The following is a 12,578-nucleotide window of genomic DNA, read 5'->3' as shown; positions in this document are numbered from 1 at the left end:
TATAAAAGAAGTAAGTAGAAATTTAAATTTTGAATCGAAAACTGAGATAAAGGCTAAAGTTAAAAGTATTTTAAAAGAATAGTGAAATAAATGAAAATTTAGTAATATGTAAGCAAAAGTAAATTTTTGTACCTTGTGTATCAGGGAAAATTTAAATTTTAAAAGTAGTTTTTTGATCCCGAAAAAGGAAGAGCTAAACTAATAAAAAGGTTATTGTGGCATAAATATCTTTAATATTAATTTAGTGGTGAAATTTTAAACGATTCCTTTGATATCTGGTTTTTAGAGAAATGAATTTAATTCACTTTTAGCATTTAAAGAAAGTTAAATGTAAGAATAGGAGGGTTGAGCTTCTTATTCAAAATATAAAATGGTATGGAAGAAACTTATTTAATAGTTGAATTAGGCTTAGAAGTAGCCATATGAATAAAGTGTTTTAACTAATTTTTAAATTAAAGTTATTTATATTCTTCTTGTAGTTGTATCTAAAAATATTAATAATATTTGTATTTATAGATAAAATGATTATATTAGTAGAAAATTTTGTAAATAATAAAATATTAAAAAATCAATAAATTTTAAATATTGACTGATGTGGGTTAAGGAACTCGGCAAATAAAGCTTCTGCCTGTTTATCAAAAACATGTCTATATGATGGTTTATAAAGTCTAACCTGCCCACTGGGATCAAACTAAAGGGCCGCGGTATTTTAACCGTGCGAAGGTAGCATAGTCATTAATCTCTTAATTGGAGGCTTGTATGAATGGTTGGACAAGAAGCGAACTGTCTCAAACACAAAAATTGAATTTGACTTTTAAGTGAAAAGGCTTAAATATTTTAAAGGGACGATAAGACCCTATAAAGCTTAATAATTTAATATATAATCAGATGAGTTGAAAGTTTAATAATTTTTATATATTAAATTATTTCGTTGGGGCGACGATGATATAATTGTAACTGTTTAAATTTAAAATACAGAGATATTTGAGTGTAATGATCCTTGTTGTTGATCAAAAATTTAAGTTACTTTAGGGATAACAGCGTTATTTATTTTGAGAGTTCATATCGACAAAAAAGCTTGAATTTATGGTCTATATATAAGTGAAGCTACATGTGATACATGTGGTAGATATAAGTATGCTGAATTGGTATCCGTTTGCTGCTAGTTTCTGTCTCTAAGGAGAAAAGATTATATGCTAAAACCATTTCATTTCCAAATGGCTCCTTGGAGAGGAGAGAGCTGAAGCTGAATTGAAATAGAAAATGCCTTATTCCCGTGGTTAATTAAAATTAATTACGTAACTTAGTAGATTCCTATATAAATATATGCTTTCTATTCAACAAAACCTCTGGCTAAAACATTACTCAAATGATGTTTCTAGAATCAATCAGCTGACTAAACAAACTTTTGCCAACAGCCATATGCATCTTTTGCTTTTTATTTGCATACAAGTATTTAGTAAAAGATAAGCAGAACTTTGTATTGTGGTGTGCTTCTATTATCTTTTGTCTTTAATTTATTTTGGTAGATTTTTATGAAATTTTAGAAATAATAAGGCAATATTCTGGTAAAAAAAAAGAGTGATACCAACGTCTGTTGGCAAAAGCAAACTTGGAGAAGCATAAAGGACAAAAGTCTGGACAAAGAATTTATAAAATCCCCCAAAAGGCCAGTAAAGGTTGGTATATCATCCATACAGTAATACTGGCAGTGTTGGTAAGAATGTGTTCATAACACTGTTCAGTTACAGTGTTACAACCCCAGGTTCCTTTAACTGCTCTCCATAGATAGCATCATAATTTTCACTTTGCTCATAGTTCGCATTCTACTTTTCTCGTCAAGCCACAATTAGGATGTTGAGAACGGCAATAATAAGGTTATGTTTCTCGGGAGATGGCCAGGAGGACTGTGGCCCAAGCGTTTATACAGTAAATGTGTCCAGTAAAAGTTTGCTTTTTCTCGTAGTCATTGGTTTCACATATTTTTCTAGATGGTACTCCATTATTTCTCTCACCTAAAAAAAAAAAAAGTTGTGTTACTTGAAAATGAAGAAAAATTGACAAAAAGCTAGTCCAAAACACTGAATGACATGAAGTTATTCCAAAGAATAAATGGCGATATAGATTACAATGAAATTACTGTTTTTACGACCCTTGGGCCTCTTAAGGGTGTAACAATATCACAAATTCCACTTTGTACTATAGGTCCAGGAATAGATCCCACCAAATTATCACCTTATTACTATGGGGTATATTGAAATACATACAGTAGTTTTAATAACAGAATATATTAACAAATAAACAATGAAATAAATATATCAGTATGTACAAAAATAAACAAATACAAGTTAAATCTGATCAAATAAATGTCTCAACCGAGTGACAAAATAATGAACACAAAAGTAAAGACTTATTTAGTATAAAAACTACGATGAACAACGTGGTCTATCCATCCCACGAAACCTCTTAAATAAGTAAGTTATTTTCCGTGGAACTCCAAAATATGATTAACAATAATCTTTCACAAATAATACTTTACTTGGTGTTATAAAACTCGAGCAAGGTTTACACGTTATACCACTAGAAACATACTGTACAATAAGAAAGGAGATACTCTGTACTTAACTTAACACTGCCGGGCCCATACTAAAGTAAACAAAGCGAGCAGAAGCGGCAGAAATGACGTCACAAACAAAAGACGTTCACGTTACGGATCCACAATCAACGATGGAACGCTCACTCGTAACATCTCCCCCTTAATTTAAAAGTTTAAGAAGCTCTGAATAAACTTTTACTCAACACGAAATAGAGTGTCGGCAATAATATTATCATAGCCCTTTATGTGTCTGATTTCTATATTATAGGGTTGAAGAGCTAATGACCACCGTAACAGTCTTTGATTCTTATTTCTCATATTATGAACAAACTTAAGTGGATTATGATCTGTATAAATTATCACTTGGTAAAGTGATCCACTTACATACACCTCAAACTTTTCCAGAGCTAACAAAAGGGCCAATGCTTCTTTTTCTATTGTGGCATATCCATGTTGATGCTTTTTCAGTTTGGCCGAGAAATAACAGTTCGGGTGCAATATTCCATCTTTTCCTTTTTGCATTAACACAGCCCCAACTCCTGTGTCACACGCATCCGATTGTATCACAAATTGCTTCTTAAAGTCTGGGAGTTGCAGTACAGGTGCCGTTGCCAACAACCCACGAACCTTTTCGAATGCTGTCTGGCATTCATCAGTCCACACAAACTTTCTTTTTGGACTGACCCAATCTGTCATGGGAGTGACTACCCTGGCAAAATTTTAACAAAACCTCCTGTAGAATCCAACCTTCCCGAGAAATCTTCTGAGCGCCTTTCGATTGTGAGGTGCGGGTAGACTGAGAATATCGACAACCTTGGCATCAATTGGAGCAATTTTCCCTTGTCCAATGACATGACCAAGGAAGATTAAGGTGACATGTCCGAATTCACTTTTGGGTAGGTTTACGGTGAAGTTGAACTCTGCTAGACGATTGAAGAGTTCACGGAGTCGGCCAATGTGTTGTACCCATGTGTCACCGATGACGACCAGATCATCTAGATAGGCGTACACCCCAGGCAGGCCTGACGTCACTATATGCATCGCTTGCTGAAATGTTGCTGGTGTTCCTTTGAGGCCGAAGGGCATAACTTTGTATTGCCACAGCCCCTCCGCAGTGACAAAAGCTGAAATCTGCTTTGCTTCTTCCGAGAGTTTGATTTGGTAGTAGCCCTTGAGAAGATACAGCTTGGTGACAAATGTTGCTTGACCCACACTATCGATGATGTCACCGATGCGCGGCAATGGATATGCATCAGCACGTGTCACCAGGTTGACCTTCCTGTAGTCAGTTCACATGCGGACACTTCTGTCGGGTTTAGGCACCAGCACACAGGGTGACGCCCATGCACTACTGCTCCTCTCCATTAGGTCATGTTCCAGCCGATATTCCACCTCCTGCTTCAGCTTCTCCCGCTTATCAGGGCTCATTCGGTAGGGTGCTTGCTTGATGGGAGATGTGTCAGGCAGCAGTACCAGGTCGTGCTCCAGCAGAGAACACTGGCGTGGCACATCGGTGAAGAGTGGCTTGAACTCCTGCAGCAGTTGCACCACATCCTGAGATTGCTGTTGCGAAAGATGGGATACTTTAGAGGTAGGGTCACACAATATACTGGAATTACAGATTTTTATGGGGATATCCACTTGGAAATCAGTGTCTGGGACCAACTCCTCTCCTGTTACCGAACAAACCATTTCACTCCTACCAAAATACGGTTTCAACCTGTTGATATGAGTCAAACTCTCCAATTTTCTCTTATCTGGAGTCGCTATGACATAGTTGAGGTCATTTAATTTATTAACTATAGTGAATGGATCCTCATATTTAGCTTGAAGGGGATTTCTATACAGGGGTATAAGTGCTAAAACCCTTTCTCCAGGCTTAAATTCTCTAGCTTGACAATGCTCATCATATTGCTTTTTCATTTTCTCCTGTACTTCTGACAGATTTTCACGAGTAATCTCACCTTCTCTCTTCAGTTTCTCTTTAAACTTCTCTACATACACTGACAAAGGGACTTTTATTTGATTACTTATCCAACTTTCCTTCAACACAGTCATAGGACCTCTTACAGCATGACCAAAAATCATTTCAAAGGGACTGAATCCTAGGGAGTCTTGGGAACTCTCTCTTATGGCAAACAACATAAGTGGTACTCCTTCATCCCAATCCTTATCAGACTCCATACAGTATTTCATAAGCATTGATTTAAAAGTCTGGTGGAACCTCTCTAGGGCACCTTGGGTTTGAGGGTGGTACGCAGAAGCTTAGAATTGTTTAATACCCAATTCATTCATCACCTGCTGGAAAAGGAAAGAAGTGAAGTTAGTACCCTGATCCGACTGTACAATTTTAGGAATGCCATATTTAGTGAAGAAGTTAGTCAGAGCCTTTACCACACTCTTTGCTTTGATGTTTCGCAATGGTATAGCCTCTGGGTACCTGGTGGTAGTACACATTATTGTTAACAAATTTTGGTGGCCACATCAAGTTTTTGGGAGAGGACCTAAACAATCAATTATAACCCTGCTAAATGGCTCATATACCACAGGAATGGGTTTTAGGGGAGCAGGTTTTATGACCTGATTCGGTTTACCAGCCATCTGACATTCATGGCAAGTTCTACAGTATCTGGCAACATCACCTTTCATTCTAGGCCAGTAAAAATGCGACAAAATCTTTTTGTATGTTTTCCTCACTCCTAAATGTCCTCCCAAAAAGTCGTGTGCTAGTTTCAAGATTTCTCCCCTGTGACAACTGGGAATCACAACCTGATGCACAACATTCCACTCATCAGCAGGATCAGATACAGATCTGAACTTCCTCATAAGTAACCCTGAATCCATGTAGTAACAAACAGGCAAGCGAACAGCTTCTTCAATATCCACAGCCTTCCTACATAGTTCAGCTAATTCAGAGTCACTCTGCTGATCATCTATCAGTTTTTCCCTAGTGACAGGTACTTTCTGAATGGTAATGTTGTCACCAGAAGAGAGATCAGCTTCAGATTTTGGGGAATGAATGTTAACTGAATCTTTAGCTTCATTCTCATCTCTCCCACCAATGTCACTATCAAATAAATCATCCTGACTGTCAAACAGATTCTTAATACCTAAATCATTTTCATCATTGCCAGGTGCACTACTATCAGCAATACAGAGCTCAGGGTCAACTGAAGGAACGGTCTGTACCTTATTCCGAAGAGTCTGGCTCCTTGTAACTGCACATAAAGGAAATAAATCAGGGTATTCTTCTTCAATTAAACCAGTATTATTCTCCTCCGTAGGAGTCGAAGATACTACAGGATGTGGCACCTCTCTGGATCCTGCAATATCATTACCCAGCAAAAAAGTAACCCCTGGCACAGGAAGAGAATCTTGAACACCAATAGTCACCCAACCAGTCACAAGTGGAGTTCTTAAAAACACCCTACACAAAGGAACAGTGATCACTCCACCGACACCCTTAAGCACCAAATGCTCTCCAGTATAGGAATCTTCCACGCAGGGAACAGATCCTTTCAACAGAATACTGTGAGAAGCACCAGTATCACGCAAAATCTTCGCAGGGTACTGATCACCTGATTCCTCAACTACAACTGAACCATCAAGCATGAAAGGTTCAAAAGAATCCTCCTTTGGGCGATTTCTCACTAAAGTTTTGTCAAACTTCTCCAGAGGTTCGAATGAGAGCACTGGCTCTTCCTTCTTTGCTTCCAATTTAGGGCAATTCGCAATCACATGACCTGGTTTCTTACAATAAAAACAAACAAATGATTTAGTCTTGGCATAGGTCTTGGAAAGCTCACCTGAGTTTCCACGAAAATTTACTTTACTAGAAGCAGTACTACTATCCTGCCTACCACCCTTTTCCTTAGTTACAAAACCCTTTCCACCTGAATGATTTTGAGATTTAACATGATGCATTTTGTGAGTAAGGGCATAGCTATCAGCTAATGCAGCAGCTTTTTGAACATTACTAATATCTCTCTCTCCCAAGTACAATTGTATATCTCTTGGAGTGGCTCTTTTGAACTGTTCTAAAATCATCAACTCAACAAGTTCCTCAAAAGCTTCTACCTTGCTAGACTTTATCCACCTTCGACACATTTTACTCAATGAATAAACAAATTCTATATAAGACTGTGCATCAGTCTTTCTCATAGACCTAAATTTCACTCTTTATGTTTCAGGAATGAGTTCATATGCCTTAAGAATTTCTTCTTTCACTAACTTATAACTACGACAAACTTCACTTGACAAAGACAGAAATGCTGAACGAGCTGATCCAGTGAACACACTTTGAATCATAGCAATCCACGACTCTTCAGGCCACTGAAAAGACTTTGCAATCTTCTCAAACTGCATGAAAAACTCTTCTGGATCCTCCTCATCAAAAGCAGGCATAAGTCTCAAATGTTTTGTCACATCAAACAATTTTGTCTCAGATTCTAAAGACAATGCCTGTAAATCTTGTCTTCTACTGCTAACCTGTGCTAACGCTAATTCATGCTGCCTTTCACGCTCTCTTTCCCTTTCTTCTCTTTCCTTCAAAGCCAACTCATGCAACTTATCCTTTTCTCGTTCTAACCTTCTATGCTCCAATTCTAGCTTTCTTATCTCTACAGCTTCTCTGGGGTCAAATGAACGCAAAGTCAGTGCCCCCTTCGGTAGCACCTCTTCATTTACAAGCTCAGTTAATACTGCACTTTTAATTTCAGACTTTCTTTGACTACGTCGATATTCAATTTCATATGTATCGGCAAGTTTCATCCAATCATCCTTTCTTAACACACTGTCTTTCAACATTTCTACGGATGGATTTTCAACAAACTCCTCCACATCAAACGTAGCCATGATTAAACAATAAAGATTCCCTATATTTAAATATTCCCAATAGATAATGAGTGAAAAGGGATCAATCCTGGCAGGGTCGCCAATTTTGTTACGACCCTTGGGCCTCTTAAGGGTGTAACAATATCACAAATTCACAAATTACACTTTGTACTATAGGTCCAGGAGTAGATCCCACCAAATTATCACCTCATTACTATGGGTTATATTGAAATACATACAGTAGTTTTAATAACAGAATATATTAACAAATAAACAATAAAATAAATATATCAGTATGTACAAAAATAAACAAATACAAGTTAAATCTGATCAAATAAATGACTCAACCGAGTGACAAAATAATGAACACAAAAGTAAAGACTTATTTAGTCTAGAAACTACGATGAACAACGTGGTCTATCCACCACACGAAACATCATATATAAGTAAGTTATTTTCCGTGGAACTCCAAAATATGATTAACAATAATCTTTCGCAAATAATACTTTACTTGGTGTTATAAAAGTCGAGCAAGGTTTACACGTTATACCACTAGAAACATATTGTACAATAAGAAAGGAGATACTCTGTACTTAACTTAACACTGCCGGGCCCATACTAAAGTAAACAAAGCAAGCGGACGCGGCAGAAATGACGTCACAAACAAAAGACGTTCACGTTGCGAATCCACAACCAACGATGGAACGCTCACTCGTAACACTGTCCTTATCCGACTCACCTCATTTGGATGTACAATTATTTTTAGTGTATAAATCTTTCTCAACAAACAATAACTGAAAACATACGAACTTGATAAAAACACACGTCTTTCTATCGATGAAATAAACCCCAAAAAATTTAATGAAGGTTTGTGACACTTATGAACAATTTATTGTCTCTAAGGAAGTCATAATAAACTGCCCTATCTCTCCGAACATTACGACAGAGACATAAAACAAAACAAGACAAGGTTAGTAGGAGGTGACTGTGGAGCTGTTGCAGTCATTTATTTCAGGTTAATGTTGAGTTAATACCTTTGTTTCTTTCTTTAAATAATATTCGGTGCTGTCCTTGGCTTTTACTGTTCTGGTAAGATAATTTTTAGTGGCAGGGATTATCTGTACAACTGGGTGTTTTCTTTTATTATACACACAGCATGGTACACTTACGTTACAGGAAAGACTTTGTATCGGGGGAGACTAGGGAGCCGTCCGATCAGACCTAAGAACAGGTGATGTGCCTTAGTCAAACTCTGTGGAGGCTCTGGGCTGGCCGTGTGAACAGAGACAGGTCAGCAATTTAGTGGTCAAGAACCTTATCTCTTTGGCCATGATTAGGTTAGGTTAGGTTAGGTTAAGTGAATGAGAGGTGTAAGATATACAGTAGTGGATATTATTATGTAATCATAAATGCTTATAAGTTGATATTATGGAGCAAATGGATGGTGAGTGACGGATGAGTGGTGAGTGACAGTAAGTGGTGTGTGATGGATGACTGAGGAGTGAGTGATGGGTGATTGGTGAGTGAGTGGTATGTGATGAATGATTGAGTGGTGAGTGATGGATGTGTCAGCGGTGAGCGATGAATGATGGATGAGTGAGGGGTGAGTGACGGATCCCTGATGGGTGAATTAAAGGTATGTGACGGATGAGTGAGTTGTGAGTGATGGATGGGTGGGTGGTAGGTGATGATTGAGTTATGGATGAGTGAGAGGTGAGTGATGGATGAGTGAGTGGTGAGTGATGGATGAGTGAGTGGTGAGTGATGGATGGGTGAGTGGTGAGTGATGGATGGGTGAGTGGTGAGTGATGAGCGAGTGCTGGATGAGTAAGAGATGGGTGACGGATGAGTGATGAATGATGGATGAGTGAGTGGTAAGTGATGGAGGAGTGATGGATGGGTGAGTGATAAGTGATGAATGAATGATGGCTGAGTGGGAGGTAAGTGACGGATGAGTGAGTGATGGATGGGTGAGAAGTAATAATAATAATAATAATAAATAATAATTAACGGTTTCTTGAAAGATCTTGGCAGCCAGAAGGCTGAAAATATACAGTTACATAATTGGGGAATGGGTTTCGAATTACAAATAATATACAAATAACATAAGTGATATAAATAAGATATATAATAACTAGATGGGGAAAAGCTCAAACTACAGGGCATTTCAACATAGTGACAGTGCAAGAAGTAGTATTTACTGGGAGTGAATACACTGGTTTATTACAAGTTATTGATAATTTTTACAATGGTTGGGACTGGGCTGTTCTTATAGCGATCAGTTCGTGCACGTATGGGCTGGATGCGGTTGTGGTGTCGAACAGCAATTCTCGGGCTAGGGATCTCAGGTGGTAGTAGGAGCCGGTGTCGAGGATGGTGCAGAAGCTTTATACCAAATTTGCAGATGAGGTCGTGGTGATGGTCAGTGAGAGTCGAAAGGGTCAGTGTGTTGAGCCCTTCTTGATATGTGGAGTAGGAAGGGGAGAGAATAATCTTGCATGCCCTCTTTTGCACTTTTTCTAGGTGTTTACGTTGTGTGGCATTTAGGGAGGAACACCAGGTAGGGGAGGCATAGGTGAGCTTGGGAAGTAAGAATATTGACTAAAAACTGAGGAGCTCGGGTGCAGGAACTCCGAGGGACTTGAGTCGGCGGAGGAGGTGGAGATGGAAACCGGAGGATTTGACAACTTCACTGACGTATGGTTTCCAATTTAGTTTGTTGTCTATGGTGACGCCGAGTAGCTTCGTGGAATCTACAACCTGGAGTGTGTTCGGATTTAAATTAATGGAAGGGGGTGGGACAATGTCGGAGGAGAGGTTGATGTGCATAACCATGGTCTTGGTATGGTTGATGGTGACGTGGTTGTTGGTGGCCTAGTTTTGGAGACTGTTCAATAAATCCTGAAGGGTGGTATAGTCGGGAGCAGAATTGTTGACGCTGATCCCAATGGTGGAGTCGTCGACATATTTCCAGCGAGCGGGGGTTTCTCTTAAGGCATCATTGATAAGCATAAGGAAGCAGAGTGGCCCCATCTTGGTGCCTTGGGGGACGCCACAGGTGAGTGACTGAAAGGTGGAGACAGCCCCTCGGAAGCGTACAGCTTGGCGTCGGTCACTGAGGAAGTCTGTAAGCCATGGTATAAGACTTCTCCGAAGCCCGAGGTCAATAGCTTTGTTGATGATTATATTGTGGTCGACTAGGTCGAATGCTTTAGTGAAATCAATGAAGGCGACAGCTACAGACGTTTTTCGTTTCTCGAGATGGCGGTATATGTAATCGAGAAAGCTGACAAGACAGTGAGTGGTGGAGGAAGTTTTCATATTGCCAAATTGCTGAGGGTCTACGACTCCTGCAGTATCAGCATAAGCCCAGTCGAACACAAAACTTTCACAGATTAGGCTGGGTATTGGGGTGATTGCAATAGGTCGTAGCTGATTTAAGGATTGTGGGCTGGTTGACTTGGGCACTGGAGATACATAAGAGGTCTTCCAGTCAGCTGGGCATCTGGCTTGACTGAGCGAAGCATTGATGATGGAGCAGAGGGGTTTAGCAAGCTCCGGGGAGAACTCCTTGAAGAGTTTCATTGGTAAATCAATGGGGGTGGTAGAGCGTTTTAATTTTAGTTTATCCAGACGTTTTGCTACTTCAAATTCTTCTACTAAGTCAGTGGGAAGGGGGGCTGGTAGGTAAGCAGGGAGAGTGGTTTTGTGATGGATGAGTGAGAGGTGAGTGATGGATGAGTGAGTAGTGAGTGATGATTTATTGATGGATGAGTGAGAGGTTAGTGACGAATGAGTGATGGGTGATTGAGAGGTAAGTGACGGTTGAGTGAGTGGTGAATGATGGATGAGTGAGAGTGGTAAGTGATGGATAGGTGATAGATGAGTGAGAGGTGAGTGACAGATGCATGATGAGTGAGTGAGAGGTAAGTGACGGATGAGTGAGTAGTGAGTGATGGATGAGTGAGAGGTGAGTGATGGATGAGTGAGTGGTGAGTGATGAATGACTGAGGGGTTATTGATGGATGAGTGTGTGATGAGTGACGGATGATTAATTGGTGAGTGATACATGAGATAGTGGTGAGGGATGGATGAGTAACGGATAAGTGATGGATGAGTGGTGAGTGATGAATGTACGAGGGGTGAGTGATGGGTGAATGGGTGGTGAGTGATCGATGAGTGAGTGGTGAGCGACGGATGCGTGATAGATGAGAGACGGGCGAGTGAGAAATGAGTGTTGGGTGAATGATGGATGAGTATGGGGAGAGTGATGAATGAAAATGTGGTAAGAGGTAAATGAGTGAGGGTTAAATGATGGATTTGTTGGAGGTGAGTGATGGATGAGTGATTGGTGAGTGATGAATGAGTGATCGATGAGAGACAGGTAAGTGACGAATGAGTGGGTGGTGAATGATGGTTGAGTGAATGGTGTGTGATGGATAAGTGAGTGATGAGCGACGGATGCGTGATAGATATGGGGCGGGTGAGTGACAGATGAGTGATGGGTGAGTGGCAGATGAGTGAGGAGTGAGTGATGGATGAAAACGTGGTAAGAGGTATTTGAGTGAGGGGTCAGTGATGGATGATTGAGTGGTGAGTGATGGATGAGTGAGAGGTGAGTGATGGATAAGTGGGTGGTGAGTGATGAATGATTGATGGATGAGTGGGAGGTGAGTGACGGATGAGTGTGTGATGAATGATGAATGAGTAAGTGGTGAGTGATGGATGAGTGAGTGGTAAGTGATGGATGAGTGAGTGGTAAGTGATGGATGAGTGAGAGGTAAGTGATGGATGAGTGAGATGTGAGTGAGTGGTGTGTGATGAATGATTAAGGGGTGATTGATGGATGAGTGAGTGGTGAGTGATGGATGAGTGAGCGGTGAGTGATGAATGATGGATGAGTGAGGGGTGAGTGACGGATGCGTGATGTGTAAATTAGAGGTAAGTGACGGATTAGTGAGAGGTGAGTGACTGGTGAGTGATGGTTGAGTGAGTGATGAGTGATCAATTAAAGATGGATGAGTGAGAGTTGAGTGACGGATGAGTGATCAATGATGGATGAGTGAGTGTACTGTAAGTGATGAATGAGTGAGTTATGAGTTATGGATGGGTGAATGGTGAGTGATGAATGAGTGATGGATGAGTTCGA

General features: G+C 39.9%; 1 long non-coding RNA gene across 1 annotated transcript; it reads right to left on the bottom strand.

Moving 5' to 3' along the window:
* Positions 1–599: 599 nt before the first annotated feature.
* LOC121869303 lies at positions 600–9,691 on the bottom strand. The gene is made up of 3 exons (XR_006089521.1): positions 9,677–9,691; positions 7,185–7,192; positions 600–827 (listed from the first exon to the last, which is right to left on the bottom strand). It is a non-coding gene; the product is annotated as an uncharacterized LOC121869303 (long non-coding RNA).
* Between the last annotated feature and the right edge of the window lie 2,887 nt (positions 9,692–12,578).

This window comes from Homarus americanus, unplaced genomic scaffold (assembly GCF_018991925.1).
Source record: "Homarus americanus isolate GMGI-L3 unplaced genomic scaffold, GMGI_Hamer_2.0 scaffold36734, whole genome shotgun sequence".
Classification (NCBI taxonomy): Eukaryota; Metazoa; Arthropoda; class Malacostraca; order Decapoda; family Nephropidae; genus Homarus; species Homarus americanus.
Note: the sequence above shows the minus strand (reverse complement) of the source record. Positions and strands in the feature narration are given on the sequence as shown.